The sequence below is a fragment of the Bufo gargarizans genome, chromosome 9 (assembly GCF_014858855.1).
Source record: "Bufo gargarizans isolate SCDJY-AF-19 chromosome 9, ASM1485885v1, whole genome shotgun sequence".
NCBI lineage: Eukaryota > Metazoa > Chordata > Amphibia > Anura > Bufonidae > Bufo > Bufo gargarizans.
Genome location: NC_058088.1, coordinates 2,583,645 through 2,607,564, shown reverse-complemented (window position 1 = coordinate 2,607,564; position 23,920 = coordinate 2,583,645). Strand labels below are relative to the sequence as shown.

The window sequence follows — 23,920 nt, the reverse complement described above, 5'->3', positions numbered from 1 at the left end:
TGGAAAAACATCAGCAAGGAGGAAGCTGCATCAGGCAACGTTCTACTATGGTGACTATAAGGCCCCAGGTTCATGTGCCGGCCCCGGCCTCTGGGTTTTACGGAACTCTTTAACAACACGCTTAGGGCTCATTCACACGAACATATTTTTGTTTCCAAAAATGACAAAGACTATAGAAAACAGCGACTCCACCTATCGACCGAATGGATCAGGGTGCTCACCTCCCGGTCCACCCAGACTGGCAGTCCTTGTCTATCGCCCAACGGTGGGCTTCAACAGAGCCAGATGGAAGGGCAAACTTTTCACGCCAATATTAGCACCACACAATGTCCCAAATCTCCAGGATAAGTCCCGCTAACTCAGCCGGATAACCAGGTAGCAATAATAGTGGAGGATATCCCTTACCACATTCCGTCACCTGCTGGATCCTACGCTCTTACACTACGCGGTGTCCCACGTGGTATGGGGTCTCTAACGTGACGTCTCACGTGACTCCTCGGCTTGGCAGCGGTGTGATGTCAGACGCTCCCTGCGATCCTGCCTCCTCTCAGAGGATCGGACACAATTCAAGACAATATAGATAGTCCATAAGGGAGTAATCCTCACACGCATAGATATATCCTGTAGGTGAATCCTGGTGAATGGGACAAAGGCTCACTGTCACCAACAGAACCAGACGCGTTTCAGGGTATACATTGAAATGAATGGGTCCGCATCCTATCCGCAAAAAAAAAAACCTGAACGGACATGGAATTAAACAACGCTCGTGTGCATGAGGCCTAAATGTGATGACTCATTGTTACCACACAGTGAACGCCGCAAAAACCGAAAACCTTTAAAAACAATGGCGCAGTTTTGTTTTTTCCAGTTGACATTTTTTAGGTTTCCTCGTACATCCTATGGAATATTAAAATGTGTTATTTGAGCGTGCAGCTTGTCCTGCAAAAAAAAAAAAAAAACCCTGAACAAGAGACGGCTTTTGGATGACGGGTTGAAAAAACTAAAACGCAAAATGGCTGCATTGGGAAAGGTGCGGGGGGGGGGGGGGTATTTCTATATTGTGCTCTGATACCTTGTATCATTATTATACTCTATGTACTAGTTATTGCACTAACTCAGCACATATAGAACAGTATTTGCAAGAACTAAAAGGGGCGATAAGTAGTGAGAGCGGCCCACAGAGCTCGCACTCTAATGGTCCCTTTAAGGCCACATTCTTCCCGTCACTTTTTTCTTTTTTTTCTTTCGCTGTCTTGCTCCAGATGAACCACACACATGCAGAATGAAACATGATTTCCACTGAAGTGGAAAAATCTATGTAGAAAGACGGCCAAGCAGAAGGCCTGGGGGGGGGGTGGCATTAATATAGATAACCTGTCGATACTGCTCGGCGTGTCCCTGACGCTGGAGATATGTAGGTCACCCGTCTGCTCTGTGTCATTAACCTTGTAGGAATCTATGAAATATTTACGCACGGGAATGAATGCTTTCCTGGTATCAGATGTCCTGGAAATGGATTTTCTCCTGCACGGCCTGCCAATGGTGTCGCTCCAAGCTCTGGGACCCAGATGCAAATGCTGTACTAGGGCCCAAAATAAAGGGGTTAAAGGGGTTCTGCCATATGTGACGGGACCTGCGGGTGATATGTTATGACACCATTTTGTACAGAGACTAATAGGACGTCCACAGAAGTGCATGAGCCTGCATGATGTTTGTGATATACTGTATCTTGTCTACAAAATAGGACATGTCCTTATCACAGCTCAGGGAGCATGTCCTTTCTGCTGCAGCTCTCTCTCTAACACAGCTCAGGGGAAGTGTCCTTTCTGCTTTAGCTCTCTCCTTGTCACAGCTCAGGGGCAATGTCTCTTCTGCTGCCGCTCTCTCCCTGTAACTGCACAGCTTCTAACAGTAGATACGGCTGATGGCAGTGGAAGGATGGGACTGAGCATGTGCGTCCACCTCAGTAAGGTGGACAAAGACATGGGCAAAACAGCAAACAGCAGGTGGTGCTAAACAGATACATTTTTATTGAATAACTCAGTGGCTTTACTAAATTTTTATTACAAGCAAATAGAAAAGTATTCAGATGAAGGAGCTGGCTTGAAAAAATGAACAATATTTTTTGTGGGACCACCTATTTCAAGGACATTTCCACCCATTAAGTGGCAGTCTGACATAGGGCTCATGTACCGGGCTGTTTTACCGGTCAACATCCCGCACATTTCTCGGTCCTTATTATAGAAGTTCCTATTCTTGTCTGCAAAATAGGACATGTCCCTATCACAGCTCAGAGAGCATGTCCTTTCTGCTGCAGCTTTCTTGCCTTCTCTGTCTTTCTTATATAGAGAGAACCCTGGTATTATTATAGCCCAGTCATTACTCTCATTGAACCATGTCTCAATAACAGCCACTAAATCTATATTCTCAGATGCCCCTGTGACTTATTTGTATTAATTTTAGACAACTGACTTAGAACCTCTTCCTCTGTAAAGACACATGCATCAAAAGATTCATTCGTTTTCCTTCCTAACTGAGGTCCTTTTCCTTTATTTTTCTTTGTAAAAACTGAACAGAAGTATTCATTGAGGCAGTCAGCTAGTTCTTTATCTTCTTCCATATACCTTCCTATATGGACTATATAGTCACTTTAGCAGTAATATAGTCCCTATAGTGGTAATATAATTCCGATTAGCGATAATATAGTCCCTTTAGCGGTAATATAGTCCTTTTAGTAGTAATATAATCCCTTTAGCGGTAATATAGTCCCTATAGCAGTAATATAGTCCCTATAGTGGTAATATAATTCCGATTAGCGGTAATATAATTCTGATTAGCGGTAATATAGTCCTTTTAGTAGTAATAGAGTCCCTATAGCTGTAATATAGTCCCTTTAGCTGTAATATAGTCCCTTTACAGGTAATATGGTCCCAATAGCGGTAATATAGTCCCTATAACAATTTCTACAGTACCTTTGATTTTCTCCAGTGGCACACAGAGGTATTATCAGTCAGATTCATAGGAAATAACTCAGCACTGCTACATCTGACAAACTCGGCGTTAGCGTTCATAACCTAAATCCTTACTTTCCTATTGGGGGGTTTGTATCGCCTAATGGCTCTTAATAGGATAAGCCCCCGGTATGCTCCACAACATAAGAAAATCAATACGGATGGATCTGAGCAAGGAAGACAAAGCCCTTCGAGTTCCCGCTCGGGTCCTGAGCATGAAGGCTGCGTAGGAGGCAGGGCAGATATCTATAAGTCGTTTAATGCCTCATTTTGCGGTAATCTGTACAAATGGCATCTTTTGTCGGTATTTTCGGATAAGGTGAACTTAGTCCTCTGGCGGGGGACCCGTCTGTCCTCGGAGTCTAAGCCTCATTTTATCCTATATACCTTCACTGGTTGCAGCTGCTTTACGTTGCGAAAAAAAAAAAATCCAATTTATTGTTACTATTCTTAACCGTGCATCTGCGGGGGATTTGTGAACGAAGAAGGCAGGAGGCGCAGAGGATGTATAGAGAGCTGACCTCTCGGCTTTCTGCTTCATTACAGATAATCCATTAGCCGAGTTCCTCTACTCGGGAATACAGATGTGAGCGGGACCGCAGTGCCTCACATCTACATTGCTGCAACGTCTCATTATTACAGCGCTGGGCAATCAATAGCAATCCCGTTATATAGCAAAACCTATTATTGGACATGATAACCCATCTCCAGAGTGCCTTATAGCTCTGCCGTAAGAGGGGAAAATCAGCTCCTGCACTGACACCCATCATTGGAGGTGTCCTACTATACATTTACCATAGGCCAATGTCCTAAGGATGAGGGGTTTCCTGGTCATCTTCTAATCACACAAGCAGGCTGCGGTGAAGACTTGAAGGATGCCACCGAGCAGAGGGCACCTAGCCTTTCTGCTGCCTGAGGCAAAAATTTAAACGGCACCCCCCCTCTTCCCAATGCCAATTTCTTAACCTAACCCCTTCCTTTCAGCCCATGGCTCTTCTGCTGCCCCCCTCTTGCCCCTACCTGGTGCTGCCTGAGGCGATCGCCTCACCTGGCCTCATTAGTGGTGCACCCCTGCCACCGAGGGGCGATACATACAAACTGAGCACGAGTCCTGTCGCTCAAGTCTCGGGTCAAGCTGCATGCGTAAAGGGGACGAGACAGTTTACCTAAAAGCGTTATCCCAGGAGTAATGTAAAAAAAAATGAAAATCAGACACCATATAGGACATGACAATCCCTCTCTAACAAAGCTAGAACCAGCCCTGTACCTCACATGAATCCAGAGATCTCCCCATTCATTGCTCCAATTGCTCTGCTAGATTTATTTCAAGCTGGCATCTCAGGGGGCGTGTCCTTTCTGCTGCAGCTCTCTCCCTATCACAGCTCAGGGGGTGTGTCCTTTCTGCTGCAGCTATCTCCCTATCACAGCTCAGGGGGTGTGTCCTTTCTGCTGCAGCTCTCTCCCTATCACAGCTCAGGGAGTGTGTCCTTTCTGCTTTAGCTCTCTCCCTATCACAGCTCAAGGGGAGTGTCCTTTCTGCTGCAGATCTCTCCCTGTAACTGTCCCAGCTTTTAACTGCAGATACGGCTGGTGGCAGTTGAAGGATGGGACTGAGCATGAGCCTCCACCTCAGTGAGGTGGACAAAGAGATGAGGAAAAAAAACAAACAGCAATTATATTTAATTAAATAGCTCACTGGCTAGAGTGAATGTTTAATTCCATGCAATTACAAAAGTATTCAGATCCAGTTGTTGGTTTGAAAAATGAAGAATATTTTTTATTGGACCACCCCTTTAAAGGACATTTGCACACATTAAAAGGGTTTTCCGAGACTTTACTACTGATGACCTATCCTTATCTGATCGGTGGGGGTCTGACACCCTGGACCCCACTAATCAGCTGTTTTGAGATGGCACCGGGGTTCCTGTGAGTGCCACAGCTTTCTCACAGATCACCAAGCACAGCGGCGTACATTGTATAGCGGCTGTGCTTGGTATTATAGCTTAGCCCCATTAATTTCTATGGGGCTGAGCGGGGCCTAAGTCATGTGACCGATGAACGTGTCATCACAGGCCTAGGAAAAGCTGCGAGAAGGCTGTGGCACTCACAGGAGGACGGGAACCAGTGCTGATCGGCGGGGGTTCAGGGTGTCAGACCCCCAACCATCAGAAACACCATTCATAGTGGGGTCTGTTCTTGAGATAGAAGCGGGTCCCAGAGTGTATATATATATATATATATACAGACGTGGACAAAATTGTTGGTACCCTTTGGTCAATGAAAGAAAAAGTCACAATGGTCACAGAAATAACTTTAATCTGACAAAAGTAATAATAAATTAAAATTCTATAAATGTTAACCAATGAAAGTCAGACATTGTTTTTCAACCATGCTTCAACAGAATTATGTAAAAAAATAAACTCATGAAACAGGCATGGACAAAAATGATGGTACCCCTAACTTAATATTTTGTTGCGCAACCTTTTGAGGCAATCACTGCAATCAAACGCTTCCTGTAACTGTCAATGAGACATCTGCACCTCTCAGCAGGTATTTTGGCCCACTCCTCATGAGCAAACTGCTCCAGTTGTGTCCGGTTTGAAGGGTGCCTTTTCCAGACTGCATGTTTCAGCTCCTTCCAAAGATGCTCAATAGGATTGAGGTCAGGGCTCATAGAAGGCCACTTTAGAATAGTCCAATTTTTTCCTCTTAGCCATTCTTGGGTGTTTTTAGCGGTGTGTTTTGGGTCATTGTCCTGTTGCAAGACCCATGACCTGCGACTGAGACCAAGCTTTCTGACACTGGCTAGTACATTTCTCTCTAGAATTCCTTGATAGTCTTGAGATTTCATTGTACCCTGCACAGATTCAAGACACCCTGTGCCAGACGCAGCAAAGCAGCCCCAGAACATAACAGAGCCTCCTCCATGTTTCACAGTAGGGACAGTGTTCTTTTCTTGATATGCTTCATTTTTTCGTCTGTGAACATACAGCTGATGTGCCTTGGCAAAAACTTCGATTTTTGTCTCATCTGTCCACAGGACATTCTCCCAGAAGCTTTGTGGCTTGTCAACATGTAGTTTGGCATATTCCAGTCTTGCTTTTTTATGATTCGTTTTCAACAATGGTGTCCTCCTTGGTCGTCTCCCATGTAGTCCACTTTGGCTCAAACAACGACGGATGGTGCGATCTGACACTGATGTTCCTTGAGCATGAAGTTCACCTTGAATCTCTTTAGAAGTCTTTCTAGGCTCTTTTGTTACCATTCGGATTATCCGTCTCTTAGATTTGTCATCAATTTTCCTCCTGCGGCCACGTCCAGGGAGGTTGGCTACAGTCCCATGGATCTTAAACTTATGAATAATATGTGCAACTGTACTCACAGGAACATCTAGTTGCTTGGAGATGGTCTTATAGCCTTTACCTTTAACATGCTTGTCTATAATTTTCTTTCTGATCTCTTGAGACAGCTCTTTCCTTTGCTTCCTCTGGTCCATGTCGAGTGTGGTACACACCATATCACCAAACAACACAGTGATTACCTGGAGCCATATATATAGGCCCAATGGCTGATTACAAGGTTGTAGACACCTGTGATGCTAATTAGTGGACACACCTTGAATTAACATGTCCCTTTGGTCACATTATGTTCTGTGTTTTCTAGGGGTACCATCATTTTTGTCCATGCCTGTTTCATGAGTTTATTTTTTTACATAATTCTGTTGAAGCATGGTTGAAAAACAATGTCTGACTTTCATTGGTTAACATTTATAGAATTTTAATTTATTATTACTTTTGTCAGATTAAAGTTATTTCTGTGACCATTGTGACTTTTTCTTTCATTGACCAAAGGGTACCAACAATTTTGTCCACGTCTGTATATATATAAAAATGATGGAAGTTCAGGGCAGCACACCTGGTGAAAGGTTCTGGGTGCCAGCGGTGTCGACACCAAATCCAAAAGTGTCAATAAACAAAGAAATAAGCACACCGCAGCACATCCATCAGGTGAAAAAATAGTGGGATCCTTTATTCACCCAAGTAGCGACGTTTCGGTCCGTTTACTGGGACCATTTTCAAGCGAGTGCCACAGCTTTCTCACAGCTCACCAAGCACAGCGGCGTACATTGTATAGCGGCTGTGCTTGGTATTATAGCTTAGCCCCATTAATTTCTATGGGGCTGAGCGGGGCCTAAGTCATGTGACTGATAAACGTGTCATCACAGGCCTAGGAAAAGCTGCGAGAAGGCTGTGGCACTCACAGGAGGACGGGAACCAGTGCTGATCGGCGGGGGTTCAGGGTGTCAGACCCCCAACCATCAGAAACACCATTCATAGTGGGGTCTGTTCTTGAGATAGAAGCGGGTCCCAGAGTGTATATATATATATATATATATACAGTATATGTGTAGATAGATAACACAGCATATGCCATTTACAATACATTATGTCATAGCTCACCACCTCCCCCTCCCTGCAAAATGACCTCTGCACAGGTCACACAGCAAGCCTGCAACGCCTAATACGGCTTATGTGAAGAAATTATCTACATGAGACAATTCCTTTAGGCCCTTAAAAACAAAACAATTTTGGCCTTAAAGGGGTTATCCCACTTAGCGTTTCTATACTTACCTGCTGCCACCGCGCGTTCGCTTCCTGGATTCTGGCTGGGGGCGGGCTTCATCTTGATTGAAGTCTTCTCCCGGCCGTGCCGCGCGCTGGAATGAATGCGCACGCCGCCGCGCATGCGCAATGGTGACTTATTCCTACAGAGCCGGCGTGCGCGTTCGCAGCTCTGTACTATTCTGGCCGGGAAGAAGTCACTGTCGCGCATGCGCGGCAGCGTGCGCGTTCAGAACAGCGAGCGGACCGGCCGGGAGAAAAGGAGTCGTCTTCTGGGCAAGCGCGACCTTCCGGCTTTTCAAGAAGAACAGTGGTCGTAACCAGGGGAGACCGAGTCACAACAATCAGGTAAGTGGGTATGAATTTTATCCTAAACGGTGGGGATTTGTTAATAAAGTATATTTACAAAAATGATCACTGTCAAATCATTAACAGATTTAACAGTGATCATTATGATGGGATAACCCCTTTAAGGACTGAGAATTTTTTTTTTTCATTCTTCCCTACCCAAATCCTGTCAAGCATAGCTTTTTTTTATTTTTATTTTTATTTTAATTTTAAGACTACGTAGCTATTTTTAGTAGCTATAATTTTGTCGAAGAGCCACCCGGGCTTTATAGAAAAGCACAATCCCTGTTAAAGAGCAGCTGTCCCCTCTCCTGACATGTCTGTTTCTTGCATTCCCTATGTAATAACAATTCATCTCCATGTAGTGCCCTTCCTTTATTATTCCTGTTAGAAGTTATGAAGGAATTCCTAGCAGTCTGCAGTGAAGGTCCAGATGGGTATTACCAGTTGGGAGTGTTAGGGACACCCCCCCCCCTAACCGGTAACACCCATCTGGACCCTCACTGCAAACTGTTGGCAATTTATTCATAAACTTCTAGCAGTAAAAAGAGGAATGACACAACATAGAGTTATCCGAAAAGATTCTCCAGAATTGTTATTTCATGGGGAATGTAGTTACTGAAACAGACATGACAAGAGAGGTGATTGGTCCCCTTTAACTCTTTCCTCCTCCTCCCCTAGTTTATCTTCACCTCATGTACATGAAGGTGCTCGGTGTCGGACTCAGGCTCCTGGGGCCCACCACAAGAAATGTTTTTGAGGCCCAAACCCTATATCATTAATAAAGTTTAATAGGTTTAAAACCATAGAGACAGACCCTAGTGGCAAATGATTGGCTCCTGGATCTTTGGGGCCCATTATAGTATCAGAGCCTGGGCCCACCAGGGGATCTTTTGGCTCTATGAGGCGCCATATACTGTATGAACGAGGAGGTATACTATATTTAGTGCCGTGCTTGCTCCAGGACAGGTTGGGATGGTCCATGCTGTGGTCCATACCTTGTGGTCCATACTGTGCAGTATTATTTTCAGTTCCTGTGCCGCCACTAGAGGGAGCTAACCATAAATCGTTTTATATATCTAGTACGCAGCACTATGGGAACTGTACACCTCCGCTTTCAGTACAGAACCCTTAATGACAGCTGCTGGTGGCCACTATGGCAGCATCAGCGCAAGCAGGGAAATTAGTTTAGGCTTGGTCCCCATAGCAGTTGCATGTCCTGCCATTGACCTAGAGTTCTTCTTCAAGGTTGTCACACTAGGGCATTTCTGATATTCGCGTTTTAAGCTTCGTGCTTTACCTGAGCAAAACTGCAGCGTTCAGGATAACAAGCAAAGGACAAAGCCTCTCGGTAGGATTTTAGGTTCCTCACATCTGCTACATGGGGAGCTTTAATAGCTGTCACTGGTTGTTGTCTGACTCCCTTGAGATGAACTGGTTAAGCAAGAAGAAAAGCGTTTCATCACCAGCTGTGGAAATTCTATACGGAAGCTTTTGCTGAGGTGAACAAAAAAATAATTTTTGGGGGAAGATCATTAAAATGTATGTTTTATCCAGAGCTTGAAAACGACCATCAAATATTTAAAGGGGTCCACTCCTGCCTTTACGCCCTTAGGGGTGTCATATTATAGGTCCCCAATGTCTCCTCTCCCCATTCATTTGGCCCTTATGCTATGTGTGGTCTTGTGGTGATCCGCTGATCCCTGGGGTGTCATACTTTCTACTTTTTTTTACAAATTAAAGCCAGATACTGATTAATACTCCTTTTTTCAGTATTTTTTTTTTCTAAATGTAGATTTTTTTAAACTCTATTTTCTGTATGTGATTGTGGGGGCGGCCATCTTGCCTGAGTTGTTGATAACAGCATTTATAAATATGCCTTACAGCAGCCACATGGTCCACAGGATGCTGTAACCTGGAGCTGACTCGTTGATTTTTATGGGAGAGTGTTGTAGGCATGCTCCATGACCTGTACAGAGGTCATTGTGCAGGGAAGGGGAGGAGGTGAGCTCTGCATGGTGGCATGAGACGAGGCACTGTTCTCAAAATAGGAGTGGGTACCAGAGGTGAGACCTGCACCTATTGGATATTTATGGCATATCCTGTATCCAGGTGGGAATATCCCTTAACCGCTTTTTGATTTTTACTCCCCAATTTCCAATAGCCATAACTTTTTTATTTTTCCATTCATGTAGCCATATGGGGGCCTAATTTTTGTGGGACAAGATGATTTTTTTTTAATGCCATTTAATTTACAATGTCCTGTATTGGAAAAAGGGAAAAAATTTATTGTCGGGTAAAATAAAAACAAAACACAATTCTTCCATTAATTTGGGTTTTTTGACATCACAGCATTCACTGTGCACTAAAAATGACATGACATCCTTATTCTGTGGCTCAATACAATTGCGGCAATACCAAACTTGTATAGTTTTTATTTTGTTACTTAATTAACTTTTTTTTTAAATAACAACCTTTGAAAAAAATCTAAATTTGACGGCTTGTTTTTCGTGTAACAAACTTAGTTTTTCTTGGTACAATTTTTGTGGTATGTACGACTTTTTGATCTTTGTTATTCAAGTCCAGACATATGTCATAGTCCAGACATTTTCATATACCTAATGTGTTTAATTTTTTTACTGTTTATATATTTTTATATGTAAAATTGGGAAAGGGGGAGGGGGCGTGATTTAAACTTTTAATATTTTGGTGTTCTTTTAAAATGCTAAAAAAACTTTTCATTTAAAGGGGTTAAATAAATAGTCATGAATAATGTCTATGACAATACCTTTCTAATAAAGCCAGAACCAGCCCTGCACCTCACATGGATCCGGAGATCTCACCATTCATTGTTCTGCTGGATTTATGTCATGCTGATGGGAGTGTCTTTTCTGGAGTATTGTCCCTATCACAGCTCAGGAGGCAGTTGAAAGATAAAACTGAGCATGTGCGGCCTTCTCAGTGAGCAGGACAAAGAAATAAGGAATTAAGTGGCACTATAAAGATACATTTTACTGAATAATTCAGTAGCTTTACAAATTTTTAATTACATGCAATTACAAATGTGCTGGTTTGAAAACTGTAGAATATTTTTCATGGGACAACCCCTTTAATAACTACTTCGATCCATTGTCCTATTCACCTTAATAGAGATCTATTATGGTGAATAGGATACTTACACTGTCCCTGCTGAGCTGTGCTTTGTGCACAGCACAGCAGGCAGCTTACCATGTCAGGCCTGGAAGTATGTGGCCGAGCATGCATGTGTTCTCAGTACCAACAGCTGCCGGGCCTGGTCTGATGGCGGCTTACTTTCCCCAGACCATAAGGATCGGGTAGTTGAAATCCAATATGACTGTTCCTTATCTCCCCCAAAATCTATCATCTGGGGTCAGTGGCGTAGCTAGAAATGACTATGCCCCACAGCAAATTTCTGAATGTGGCCCCCCTCCACCAGTAATTTTTTCACAACCCCTTCCTTTCATGCCGCCCCCATTCCTGTGGCTAGTAAAGATTGCTCTCTCAGACCAGGCCCGGCAGCTGTTCCATCCGTTTTATACACTGTCTATACTGTCACTGTATATCATTTCATTGCGTAATACTGTTGAGGGGGTCCGGACCAAATCTTGTAGTCCTTCTTCTCCTGGATCGGCCCCTTCTGGGTCAGGGCCCCAAAGCTTCCCCTATAGTTACACCCCTGTTAGGGGTGCGTCAGGAGGCCCCCACATACATTAGATGGTTGTCCGATAGTGCCAAAATTGGCGGGTTTAATCGACATACAGTACAGACCAAAAGTTTGGACACACCTTCTCATTCAAAGAGTTTACTTTATTTTCATGACTATGAAAATTGTAGATTCACACTGAAGGCATCAAAACTATGAATTAACACATGTGGAATTATATACATAACAAAAAAGTGTGAAACAACTGAAAATATGTCATATTCTAGGTTCTTCAAAGTAGCCACCTTTTGCTTTGATTACTGCTTTGCACACTCTTGGCATTCTCTTGATGAGCTTCAAGAGGTAGTCACCTAAAATGGTTTTCACTTCACAGGTGTGCCCTGTCAGGGTTAATAAGTGGGATTTCTTGACTTAAAAAAGGGGTTGGGACCATCAGTTGTGTTGTGGAGAAGTCAGGTGGATACACAGCTGATAGTCCTACTGAAAAGACTGTTAGAATTTGTATTATGGCAAGAAAAAAGCAGCTAAGTAAAGAAAAACGAGTGGCTATCATTACTTTAAGAAATGAAGGTCAGTCAGTCCGAAAAATGGGGAAAACTTTGAAAGTGTCCCCAAGTGCATTCACAAAAACCATCAAGCGCTACAAAGAAACTGGCTCACATGCGGACCGCCCCAGGAAAGGAAGACCAAGAGTCACCTCTGCTGCGGAGGATAAGTTCATCCGAGTCACCAGCCTCAGAAATCGCAGGTTAACAGCAGCTCAGATTAGAGACCAGGTCCATGCCACACAGAGTTCTAGCAGCAGACACATCTCTAGAACAACTGTTAAGAGGAGACTGTGTGAATCAGGCCTTCATGGTAGAATATCTGCTAGGAAACCACTGCTAAGGACAGGCAACAAGCAGAAGAGACTTGTTTGGGCAAAAAAAACCACAAGGAATGGACATTAGACCAGTGGAAATCTGTGCTTTGGTCTGATGAGTCCAAATTTGAGATCTTTGGTTCCAACCACCGTGTCTTTGTGCGACGCAGAAAAGGTGAACGGATGGACTCTACATGCCTGGTTCCCACCGTGAAGCATGGAGGAGGAGGTGTGATGGTGTGGGGGTGCTTTGCTGGTAACACTGTTGGGGATTTATTCAAAATTGAATGCATACTGAACCAGCATGGCTACCACAGAATCTTGCAGCGGCATGCTATTCCATCCGGTTTGCGTTTAGTTGGACCATCATTTATTTTTCAACAGGACAATAACCCCAAACACACCTCCAGGCTGTGTAAGGGCTATTTGACCATGAAGGAGAGTAATGGGGTGCTGCGCCACATGACCTGGCCTCTACAGTCACCGGACCTGATCCCAATCAAGAAGGTTTGGGGTGAGCTGGACCGCAGAGTGAAGGCAAAAGGGCCAACGAGTGCTAAGCATCTCTGGGAACTCCTTCAAGACTGTTGGAAGACCATTTCAGGTGACTACCTCTTGAAGCTCATCAAGAGAATGCCAAGAGTGTGCAAAGCAGTAATCAAAGCAAAAGGTGGCTACTTTGAAGACCCTAGAATATGACATATTTTCAGTTGTTTCACACTTTTTTGTTATGTATATAATTCCACATGTGTTAATTCATAGTTTTGATGCCTTCAGTGTGAATCTACAATTTTCATAGTCATGAAAATAAAGAAAACTCTTTGAATGAGAAGGTGTGTCCAAACTATTGGTCTGTACTGTACATCTAATGTGTGTGGCTGGTTTAACATGCAGAGTGATACATTCAGGAGAGGGAGCCCCATTGCAAAAAAACATGGTGGCCTCTCTTGGTTCTGGTTCACATCATTGCGCCATAGCTGGATTTCTCAGAGTTCACTCCCTACTTATTGTAGTAGAAAGGACGAGAATCTTCCTCATTGATAACTGATGTTACCGTTATTGGGGACAGGTGGAGCTCTCTGCAGGCACCATCCATAAAAGGGGGCACTGGAGCAAACAGCAGGCCCATCCGGAGACCTGACTGTCTACTGAATACTTAGAATTCTTTGGACAGATGTCTCATTCATTTAGACTGGTAAAATAAGTGTCCCTTATTCATATAGTTAAATAAAATCACTTATATATCTGCGTAACTTGAAGCTCAATGCAAAATTTGCAACAGAGCACCCGACCTACCATGTGCCTTGGAGGAGCCTTGGAGTCCCCTCAGACACCAGGTGAAACTGCTACCTCTGCGCCTCGGTGCATCCACAACAAAGGTGATACCGATGTAACCATCATAAAGAAATCCGCCAACTCTGCGGCTGAATATAAGGGGAATCCTCGTCCCGTCTTCTAAGTCGCTAACGATAACGAATCAAACCATGAAATTCCCTGCAGTTTTAATGATGTATTATTTTCCATAGAGAGGTGTTTTAAAACCCAACGATCCTCTTGTAATCTGTGGATTTACGTCGTCTGGATCATCCTTCAGACAAGGTAAGATGCTAAAATAGCATTTAAATAAGAGGCAGGGGAACATCTTTCTTTGGATTAGCCGTATAAAGGTTTGACTTAAAGTGAAGCCACTAGAAAATAACATAAATAGCGAATCCGTACGTTAAAACCTGGGCATAGAACCCTTGATGAATCCTAGAGCTATAAAATTATAAAAATATAATCTCTGTCTTTTCGGAGTTACATATTTGTTTCTGGGAAAGGTGACAACTATTATTTCATTACAGTTCCCCCAGGGGTTGTCAATCCGTTTTTCTGGACATTTACCCAATTATGCAGTGACATATCTCTGGCTGCTATGTTACTACATAAAAATAGGCGAAGAGAATGAAAATGCTAGGCGACAGCCCCAATGAGAGCCATAATGGCAGCCAAATAGGTTTTCACCTGACTTCTTGCTTAGGATTATGTTCTTTTAAGGAGTTCTCTTGTTTAGAATACCCTACAAGAGCATTTACTACAGTTTACTACAGGAGGGTGTCTTCTTCAGGACCTCCTTCACTTCGCCAGAGGAGACTGCTGAGCAAGAGAGTCTTCCTCTCTGGAGGACCCAACTTATCTGTTCCTTATATGGACAAGCAGTAATTTCAATGGACAGCATGTAATACCTTGTTTCACCTGTGGTGGTGCTACAGGGGAATTGAACACTTGCTGCCTAGTTACCTCTCATATTACAGAAGCAGGATATCTTATTTTTGGCACACCATTGTAAGAAAAATGGATTGTGAAAAGTCCTCCTTCCCTCTGGTGTCATCTGCTAATGACCAGATGATGCCTGTTTACACGATGGGGATATCACACTAACAAATGATAATTTTTAGGTCATCATGAAAGATTCAGTCACTGACAAATGAGCAAATTCTCACTGATCGGGCAATCTCTGCACATGTTTATGCTGGTCAAAGATGGGGCGCATGTATTCCCAAGAGAGGAGATAAAGTATGTCTAACCTGATATTTGTAGGAGGCAGAACAAGAAACATGAAGGCAAAGTGACAACTGACACCCTGTAATAAGACAATGAGAGCATTTGTTCCTCGCTGCGATGTCACACCTGAGTGAAGGGTGACAGGTGTTATGGATGGGGGACAGATGTATCAGCAGATGGTAGCTCCATGTCACCAGGAGATTTCTAATAGCTGGAACATGATGTATGCAACATGCCTTGAATACAAAACAGATTACAGATTGCTAGCTCTGCAGTCCACAAAAACAGAGAAACTACATGCCACATGTACCCATGTTCAGTCATAAAAATGTAGTCTTCTCTAGTATTCCTCAATTTTACCCAACACTACATTGTCTTAGACCATTTGTACAGGGACAGTCAAGCATAGAAGGTGGAAAGGTAGATTTTGGAGGACATTTGTTCAGGCATGAAGAGACAGTGAATGGGAAATATGAGGAGAAAAATGGGTAAAGGACATGTTTAAAGGTAAGGTGAGGCAAATGGTGGAGTAGATTTGAGTTGAGGTGAGATGCTTGGTTAGGAGAAAACATCAGGTCACCATGAGTAAATGGAAGACAAAAGAATCCTGAGGAAGTTTTGTTCAACAAGATACTTAATGGTGAAGGTTAGGAGACCACGGATGTGAGAAGATTACAAAGAACAAGGGATGGAGGACTGAAAGTATATTGTTAGTTAAGGGGATGTGTGGATACGTAGAGAGGTCTATTAAGAGAAGACACTTCAAAAAACGACCATTAAAAAGACAACCTTGGTTGTGGATGGGATTAAGATAATAAATTAAACCAAAAAAGTCAAGAGTACAGATTGAACTGTACACATATACTGTGGTAGAGAAGGTGAATGAGGAGACACTCAGGAACAGGGAAGGGTGTTTATAAATTGAGTCATCTCAATGATGAAGAAGGCTCAGGAGACACTCTTATTAATTGGAAAATGAGTTGAGATTTACGATGTGAGTGAGAAATGGGATTAATTCCATATGATAAAATAGCAAAGAACACAAAGCCTTATAGTCCTTAGAACAAGGGGTCTATCTACTGTATAATTATACATTATGAGACAGCTACATTCGAGATGGCATCGGGATGTGTGACCATAAACTAAATCACTGTTCCATAATATAGGGTATTAAAAGAGGTACAAAAGCACAAAGTTTTAAATTATACATGGCTATATGGGCTATATTTGAGTGCCCTTTCCATACCCAGAATCAGCAACTATCCATCCGACCTTCTTATGAATCATTAGACAATACCATACTTTACATTATTAAAAAGAATAAAGTATATAAAATGCAAAGTAGAATAAAAACATAGAAATAATTATTTCCTTTTAGGACACCCTCACAGCACTGAATCAAAATATTTTCAATGTGAACCAACATACATGTCATTGATAACATGGATGTTAAACAATGGTCTTCTTGTAGACCACCTCTCACATTTTACATTATCTCCTTGTGACCTTGAACATAAGGAAACGAGTATAAACTATTAGTATTAGCATCATCATAGGAGGTTAGGGGTCACCTGGAGATGTGAACGTTTCATTCCATCAAGTGAGATCCCAGAAGTAGACATTCTTTAAACCACCTGTTTTGAGGTTCCACAAAGCTATATGGGATCAGGATGGAGATCTTGGATGATGTGTAGGTCTATTGGATGTAGACCTATATGTCAGATACGCAAGAGGAGCATATACTCAAAAGTTCAGAATATACGTGGCCAGGTTTGTGCAGGGTCTGGGGGATCAGGTTTAGAAATGAGTTTTGGTGTAGGCTCTATGGATTAGTGTATTGTGATGAAGACGTTGATGGACAGGTACAGGTGAGGGATATCTGAGTTGGGTTTGAAATGTTAATTGGAAGAGTCAGGGTCAAGAAGTGTAGGGGTAAAAAAAAATTCCGTGTAGAGGTCCCCAGTGCTACCATCCTGTACTGCAGTGATACAGTCTTCTCCTTGCCCATATACCCCAGGTACCCTCACCTTGGTGCAGTTATAGTTCACATACCTGGATACACAGAGTGGCAGTGTGCTCTGTCCTCCGCTCGGGCTGCTTCTGATTCTCTGCTAGGAAAGAAGGGAGGGAGCAGAGGATGCTGTGCTTGTGCTGCTGTAACCCATTCAATGCCAGAGTGCTATACGACTGCTGACAAACAAGCAACGTGTAAAAAGAGACCTGATTTATTCTCATGTAAACTGCATAGTAAATGCCTGAGGAAGCAATGGCCCTGAATGCTTTAACCCCATATGAGCAGCAGACAGAAATAAATTTTAGCAATTGTTGACACGCCAGGAGCACCTAAAACACCTGGAGACCCTAACAGGACGTTCGAAAGAAACACCATCAGTATGGTCTCCAGGAGTCTAAACCAAATTTACGGACTGCATTATAATTATATCATGGTGACAGGAGAAGGCTAACCTGGTAGACTGGAATCTGCTTGCTCCCATTCATGAAAAGGTTAATCTTGCACATACAAATCCCCTCTATTTAATCTCTTGTAATCCACATGTCAAGCAGTGTATTCCCCTCCGGACAGATGTGCGACATTTACTAAGTGTCCTTGCATGACATCATTCAGTGGTCCTGCTCCCCCAGCCCCCTCCTGAAAACCCAATGGCACATGACTACACAGGGAGTATTCAGGGAAATTACACTACAGTCATCTCAACCGCATTTACATCGGATCGCATACCATCGTAGACTTAGATGAAATGGGTTCATTTTTCTATCTTGGGGATCAACCTTGTAAATACAATTCAATATGGAAAATACTGGGCCCAGCAGAGCTGCTGGCCTGGTGGAGATCCAAAAAATTGAAGCACTTGGCCAAGGAATGGCATTCATCTGATTCTTCCTCTGGGCACAAGTTTATACAAAGGCGTAACTCAAAGCAATAAAGGGTCCCCCCGCCTACTGTTTGCCATTTATAGCAGTATAATCTGGTGTTGCAGAGCATCTTTTGGTCCCCTTGTGCATCAAACCTCAGAGGCCTCTGTTATATCTAGGCTAGGCTTTCACCCATGACCCTATGAGCACCTGGTTGTGCACCTCCTATACCTAAAACCCAGGGGTTATATATCTGATGAATAGGTCATGATGTATATTTGTGCTCCCATTGCTGGTGGCAATGGAGCTCATGGTGACACTGATGGGTTTAATGTCTTATGTGATATCATCCTGTTCACTGGTCAGATCTTGAAGAGGGGTTTGTTGGGTTTTACAGGCCAAGTTGGGGGTTGTTGTGCTTGATGCATCGATTTCAACAGAATTACATCATGTCCAGTGCTCAGGTCTCATTGGCAGATTTAACGTCTATGTTGCCTCCAGGATAACAGATTCATATTATGGTGGCGACCAAAGATTCTTTTAATCATATGTGAAATAGAAGGTCAACTAAAAAAACTAAGGCTGGTCATATACATTAGATAGATGTGGGCCGAACAGAGGAAAAAAACGCTGCCAGATACCTCTGATGGAGGCTTGTCTCCCCAAGAACAAAATAATTGGGCATGATGAGCTCCAACTTGATCAACCCTTCTCTCCCCCAACATCTGCCTCTCTTGGGAGGCCTCCTTTCATATTAGATGGTCAGTCTATCCTGTGGACATGAGCAGGTTCAGCCAACAGGCATAACAAGCATGCTAGGTACTGGAAACTTTGAACAAGCAAGGAAGCTACTGTTGGTAGATCTTTTTGTGAGGTTTGGAAATTCCCGGTCTTCATGTGATAATGGTGGTACTAGTATGGGCCTTCAGTTTTTTCCATGGTTTACCTACTACAGTTTGCCTCCTCACTAAGGCTATCTAGGACTGATAAAGCTGTTTCTGAAGTAATAAGATGGAGAAAAACTTTTCTTTTTATAGCAATTGGGTTTCTTGCTCCAACACTATATACAGAATAAATCAATAGCATAAGCAGAGTCAATGGTTTTGGTCAAGTAACATTAAAGAAGTTGGAAACCTGTGTCCTGCAAGGGCTATAGCTGGGGAAACCAAAGGTCATGGAAACCTTAGCTACATCTCTGTATTGTGATATATGAGAAGAAGAGCAGCAGGTAATGCACGCATATAAAGAAATGAAAGAAGGAGAAGACAATCATCAAGAGAGTGGAGACCCTGTCATTAGGAAGATGTACAGTATGGTTGCACAGTGTTTACAAGAGAATTGTTAAGAGGAGTTGAACAGAATGAGTCAACCAATGTACTAATTATAAATATCCCATGAAACAAAATCATCATTTTTATGTTATATGTAATTTTTAAAATTCTAAATTATTTTATAATTATAATGACAGCCTATTTGCCTGGCTTTTTGCAACAGCAGTCCCAGAGGTTTGTTTTACAGCAGTCGCCTAAAGAGTAGAGAACGATTCATTGAATTGTAAAGGACAGTGTAGTGAGCGTGCTCTACTGGGAGAGGGGGAAAGGGAGGACGGGTTGCGGAGGAGGGATTACCTTTCATTATAATCCTCCTGATCATGAGATGCCTTGCAACCCTGCCCCCTATGTACACAGCACAAGCTGAAAAGTGCCAGAAAGTGTCAATCTAATGTGAAAACACAGTGACTATATTATATATAGATTTTGACAAAAAAAATGTAGTAAAACAACACCAAAAAATTTATAAAAAAGTTGATAGATTACAATTCTTGAATAGCATGTGCCCTGCTAAAGATATTCCCTTGTCTTAAATGGATTTTCTAGGAATATTAGGAATATATGAAAGGCCCCTAGCCTGCAGTACTTACTGAACGATTCATACTTACCTGCTCCCTGCTGTCCTGGGCACTGGCTCCTGTTCCTCCATCTTCCAGTCCCTGGCTTGTGCTCTTCTGGCTGGACCATGGACATAGTCCTCTGTGCCACTGAAGCCAATGATTAGCTTCAACGCTCACTCATTGTCTGCAGCAGCGCCAGTGACCATGTCCATGCCTGGCCAGAAGAAAAAAAGCTGGAAGATGGACAAGAAGGAGCCATCACATAGAACCGGTGTGGTGGAGAGCAGGTAGGTAGTGATGGCCTTGCGGTTCGCCCAGCAGTCAATTCACGGAGAACTTTGCACGTTCACGATCCGCCGAACATATGAACATATGGCGACATGTTCTTTTGCATTGTGCCGAACTTTGACCCATGACACATCCATCAGGTGGGACAGGGGCAGACAATTGAGACATTTCAGCACATGGACACATCCTCAACCTTATAACAGAACTCAATCTGGCAGTCATTTTACATTATGTTTTGCCAGCGTAGGGAGAGGTTGCATTTTGGAGCAGGGACAGGCTGTTAGGAACTTAGGGACACCAAATGCTAGCTAATAGGGCCACAAAAGTCATTTTAAGGACTGGTAACGTTGTGCTATCTATAGGTGTGATACATACAGGGGTGTGATATACTTATAATATACTTTCTAACATAGAAAGTATATAATAGTGCATTTGTATGCTTCCAGAAAATACTGATTGAGGCCTGCCATATATCAGCTTCCACAAAATAGTGATTGAGGTTTTCCATATACCTGCGTCCACAAAATTACTGCTTGAGGGTGCTATACCAGCTTCAACTAACAACTGATTGAGGCCTGCCATATATCAGCTTCCACAAATACTGCTCTTCTCTAGGGACTCTGGCACAGGGTCATTTTAAAAATGACAGGCAGAGAAAGAGGCTTCAGCAGGGGTGGTAGGGGTCGGGCAGGTGCACCAGGCCGAAGCCTAAGTGGAAATTTGGAGAAGGTGCGTGCGATTACGTCAAAGGACGCACCAGAGTTGGTTGAGTGGCTCACTCAGCCTTCCGCTTCTGCACCCTCCTCATCCTCTGTATCAGTACCCTCCTCACTCTCTGCTGTGTGCACCCCCAAAGACACCACCACCACCATAGCCCCTCCACTCGAGTCAGAAGAATTATTTTCCCATCCATTCCCAGACCTTACCGATGCGCAGCCATTCTTGGCATCGGATGAGGAAGAGGAGGTAGCAATGGCCGCCACCCAGCAGTATGACAAGGACGGTGGTCCCCGCTGTTGCTGCCTACTCCGAGATCTCTAATGTCAGTGGTGGTAAAGGTTACAATGATGACATGTCGATGGATGTCACGTAGGTGCCCACAAGAGAGGAAGAGGAGGAGAGTTTAGAGGGAGAGACAGAGCAGCAGATAGAGAGGAGAAGGAGGAGAAGCAGGCAGAACTCGCAGTGCACAGGAGGCAAAAAGCAGACTACAAATGTGTCTGCAGCGAGCCATTCACCATGCACGGTCACATCTTGCGCTCCCAGGATGCCGGCACATGGCTCCGCAGTGTGGGCTTTGTCAGCTGCTGACGATAGTGTTGCCATCTGCAGCCTGTGCTGTCAACGCATAAGTCGCCGTAAGGCCAACACACAACTAGGGACGACCGCCTTAAGAAGGCACCTGGCCTCCCATCACCGAGCCCAGTGGGAGCAACGCCGTCTGAACCCACAAAGCCACACTCCCGGCGTTATTGTTTGAGCGAAAAAAAAATATGTCGCCGCATAATCCTCTTGCTCAACGGCTGACCACTGGCTTGTCGGAACTGCTAGCCCGCCAACTACTGCCATATAAATTGGTGGACTCAGAGGCCTTTAGAAAATTTGTGGCCATTGGCACAATGCAATGGAAGGTCCCCAGAAGGAAATATTTCTCCCTGAAGGGCATCACTGAACTATATGGCCACTTTCAGGGGCAAGTTAATCTATCTCTGGCACACAGTGTCGGTGCCAAGATACATCTGATCACAGACACGTGGTCTAGCAAACACAGGCAGGGAAGGTACATAACTTTTACTGCCCACTGAGTGAACTTTCTGACGGCCATCAAGCATGTAACCCATTGCACCCGTGTGGATTTGGTGTTACCGCTAGGGATTGCATGCATGCCGGCCCCTTCTTCTCCTCCTTCTACTCCATCCTCCATCTCCTCCTCGGCTGACTCCTCCTTTTCCACCGCTACCGCCTCTTCCGCTGCACCCCCCAAGCTCCCCAGAACCTATTTGACATGCCAGGTGAGACGTTGCCATGCTGTGCTGCGACTGTTGTGCCTGGAAGCCAAGAGCCACACTGGTCCTGCACTGCTTTCAGCTCTGCGGTCACAGGCCGATCAGTGGCTAACCCTGCTCAATTGGACAGTTGGTAAAGTGGTGTGAGACCATGATGCCAATCTGCTGAGCGCACTGAAATAGGGCAAAAAGACACGTGCCGTGCATGGCACACGTCCTGAACTTAGTCGTGCAGCGATTCATTGCCAAATACCCCGGGGTCCAGGACATCTTGAGGCAGGCCAGGAAAATCTCTAGCCATTGTAGAAGATCTTACACGGCCATGGCTCGCCTTGCTAACTTTCAGCGGCGACACCACCTGCCCGTCAGACGTCTGATTTGTGACTGCCTGACGCGCTGGAACTCCACCTTGTATATGCTTGATAGGCTTCTCCAGCAGAAACTTGCCGTTAATGACTACCTGTACGAACTCTGCAGCAGGACAGGTTCTAAGGAGCTTGTTTTGTTTTCACCGTGCCAGTGGCTGCTCATGCATGACGCATGCAGACTTCTGTGGCCATTTGATGAGATCACCAAACTGGTCAGTCGCAGCCAGGGCGCCATCAGTGACATCGTACCTTACGCCTTCTTTCTGGAGCGTGCATTGCGTCGTGTCATTCATCAAGCTGTCGAGAAGCAGGAGCTGGAAGATGAGGAAGTTGCTGCAATGCTGAATGAATTCCCAGGTGGGGGCTACTTCATCTGAGACAAGTCAACAGGAGTCTGAAGAGGAGTCAGAGGAGGATGGTGTCCGGGGAGAGGAGGAGTAGGAGGAGCAAGAAGAGCAGGCTTTTCGGGGATCCCTGGTGTTGTCCGTGGCTGGGGGGAGGAGACCGAGGAGCCAGGGCGCTCCACCACTTCCAATTTAGTGCAAATGGGGGCCTTCATGCTCCAGTGTTTGAAGAGGGACCCCCGTACAAAAAGCATAAAGGTCAAGGACCTGTACTGGGTGGCAACGTACTTAGACCCCCGGTACAAACAAAAAATGGTGGACATGTTACCAGCATCGGAGAGGGCTGTCAGAATGCAGCATTTCCAGGCCTTGCTGCGAGAGATGCTGCATTCTGCTGTTGCGGGCACTGGCAGAGGAATTTCCACCCACAGCGAAACAGGTGCGGGTACCAATCCTACCGCGCCTGCAAAAAGAGGGCGGTTTGAAGATGTGTTGGTCACTTTGGATATGAGATCATTCTTACAGCCAACCCATCCACAGCCGCCCTCAGGATACAGCCTCAGGAAACTCCTAGACCGACAGGTGTCCGACTACATTGGGTTAACGGCCGATGTGGACGATCTGAGAAGAGTGGAACCCCTTGTCTACTGGGTGTGCAGGCTTGACCTGTAGCCAGAGCTGGCACAATTTTCCATGGAACTCTTAGCTTGCTCCTCGTCGAGTGTCCTGTCCGAAAGGATGTTCAGCACAGCAGAGGGATCGTGACCAATAAGCGCACTTGTCTAGCTCACGACAGTGTGGACTACCTCACATTTTTTAAAATGAATGAGGCATGGATCTCGGAGGAATTCAACACCTATGATGACCACGTGTAATTGAATTTCCTCATGCCAGCCCACACATATTCGCCATCACACAGAACAAAGAATGGTCCTTGCCTTATGTATATACAGCAGAATAAAAGGCCTTTTATGTCATGTGAATGCCTAATTTTTGGGGCCTGTACTGGCCTACAGTGACATATTTATCGTGTGACCGCCTAATGTACCTCCAGCCACAGAATCCACAGTGCTGTCA

General features: G+C 44.3%; 1 protein-coding gene across 1 annotated transcript in view; it reads right to left on the bottom strand.

Moving 5' to 3' along the window:
- The window catches only part of TMEM91 (transmembrane protein 91), a 50,618-nt gene extending 33,430 nt beyond the window's left edge, over positions 1–17,188 (bottom strand). The window contains exon 1 of the mRNA XM_044268377.1: positions 17,125–17,188. The gene's annotated coding sequence lies outside the window, so the exon portion shown is untranslated. The remainder of the gene's footprint in view (positions 1–17,124) is intronic.
- Between the last annotated feature and the right edge of the window lie 6,732 nt (positions 17,189–23,920).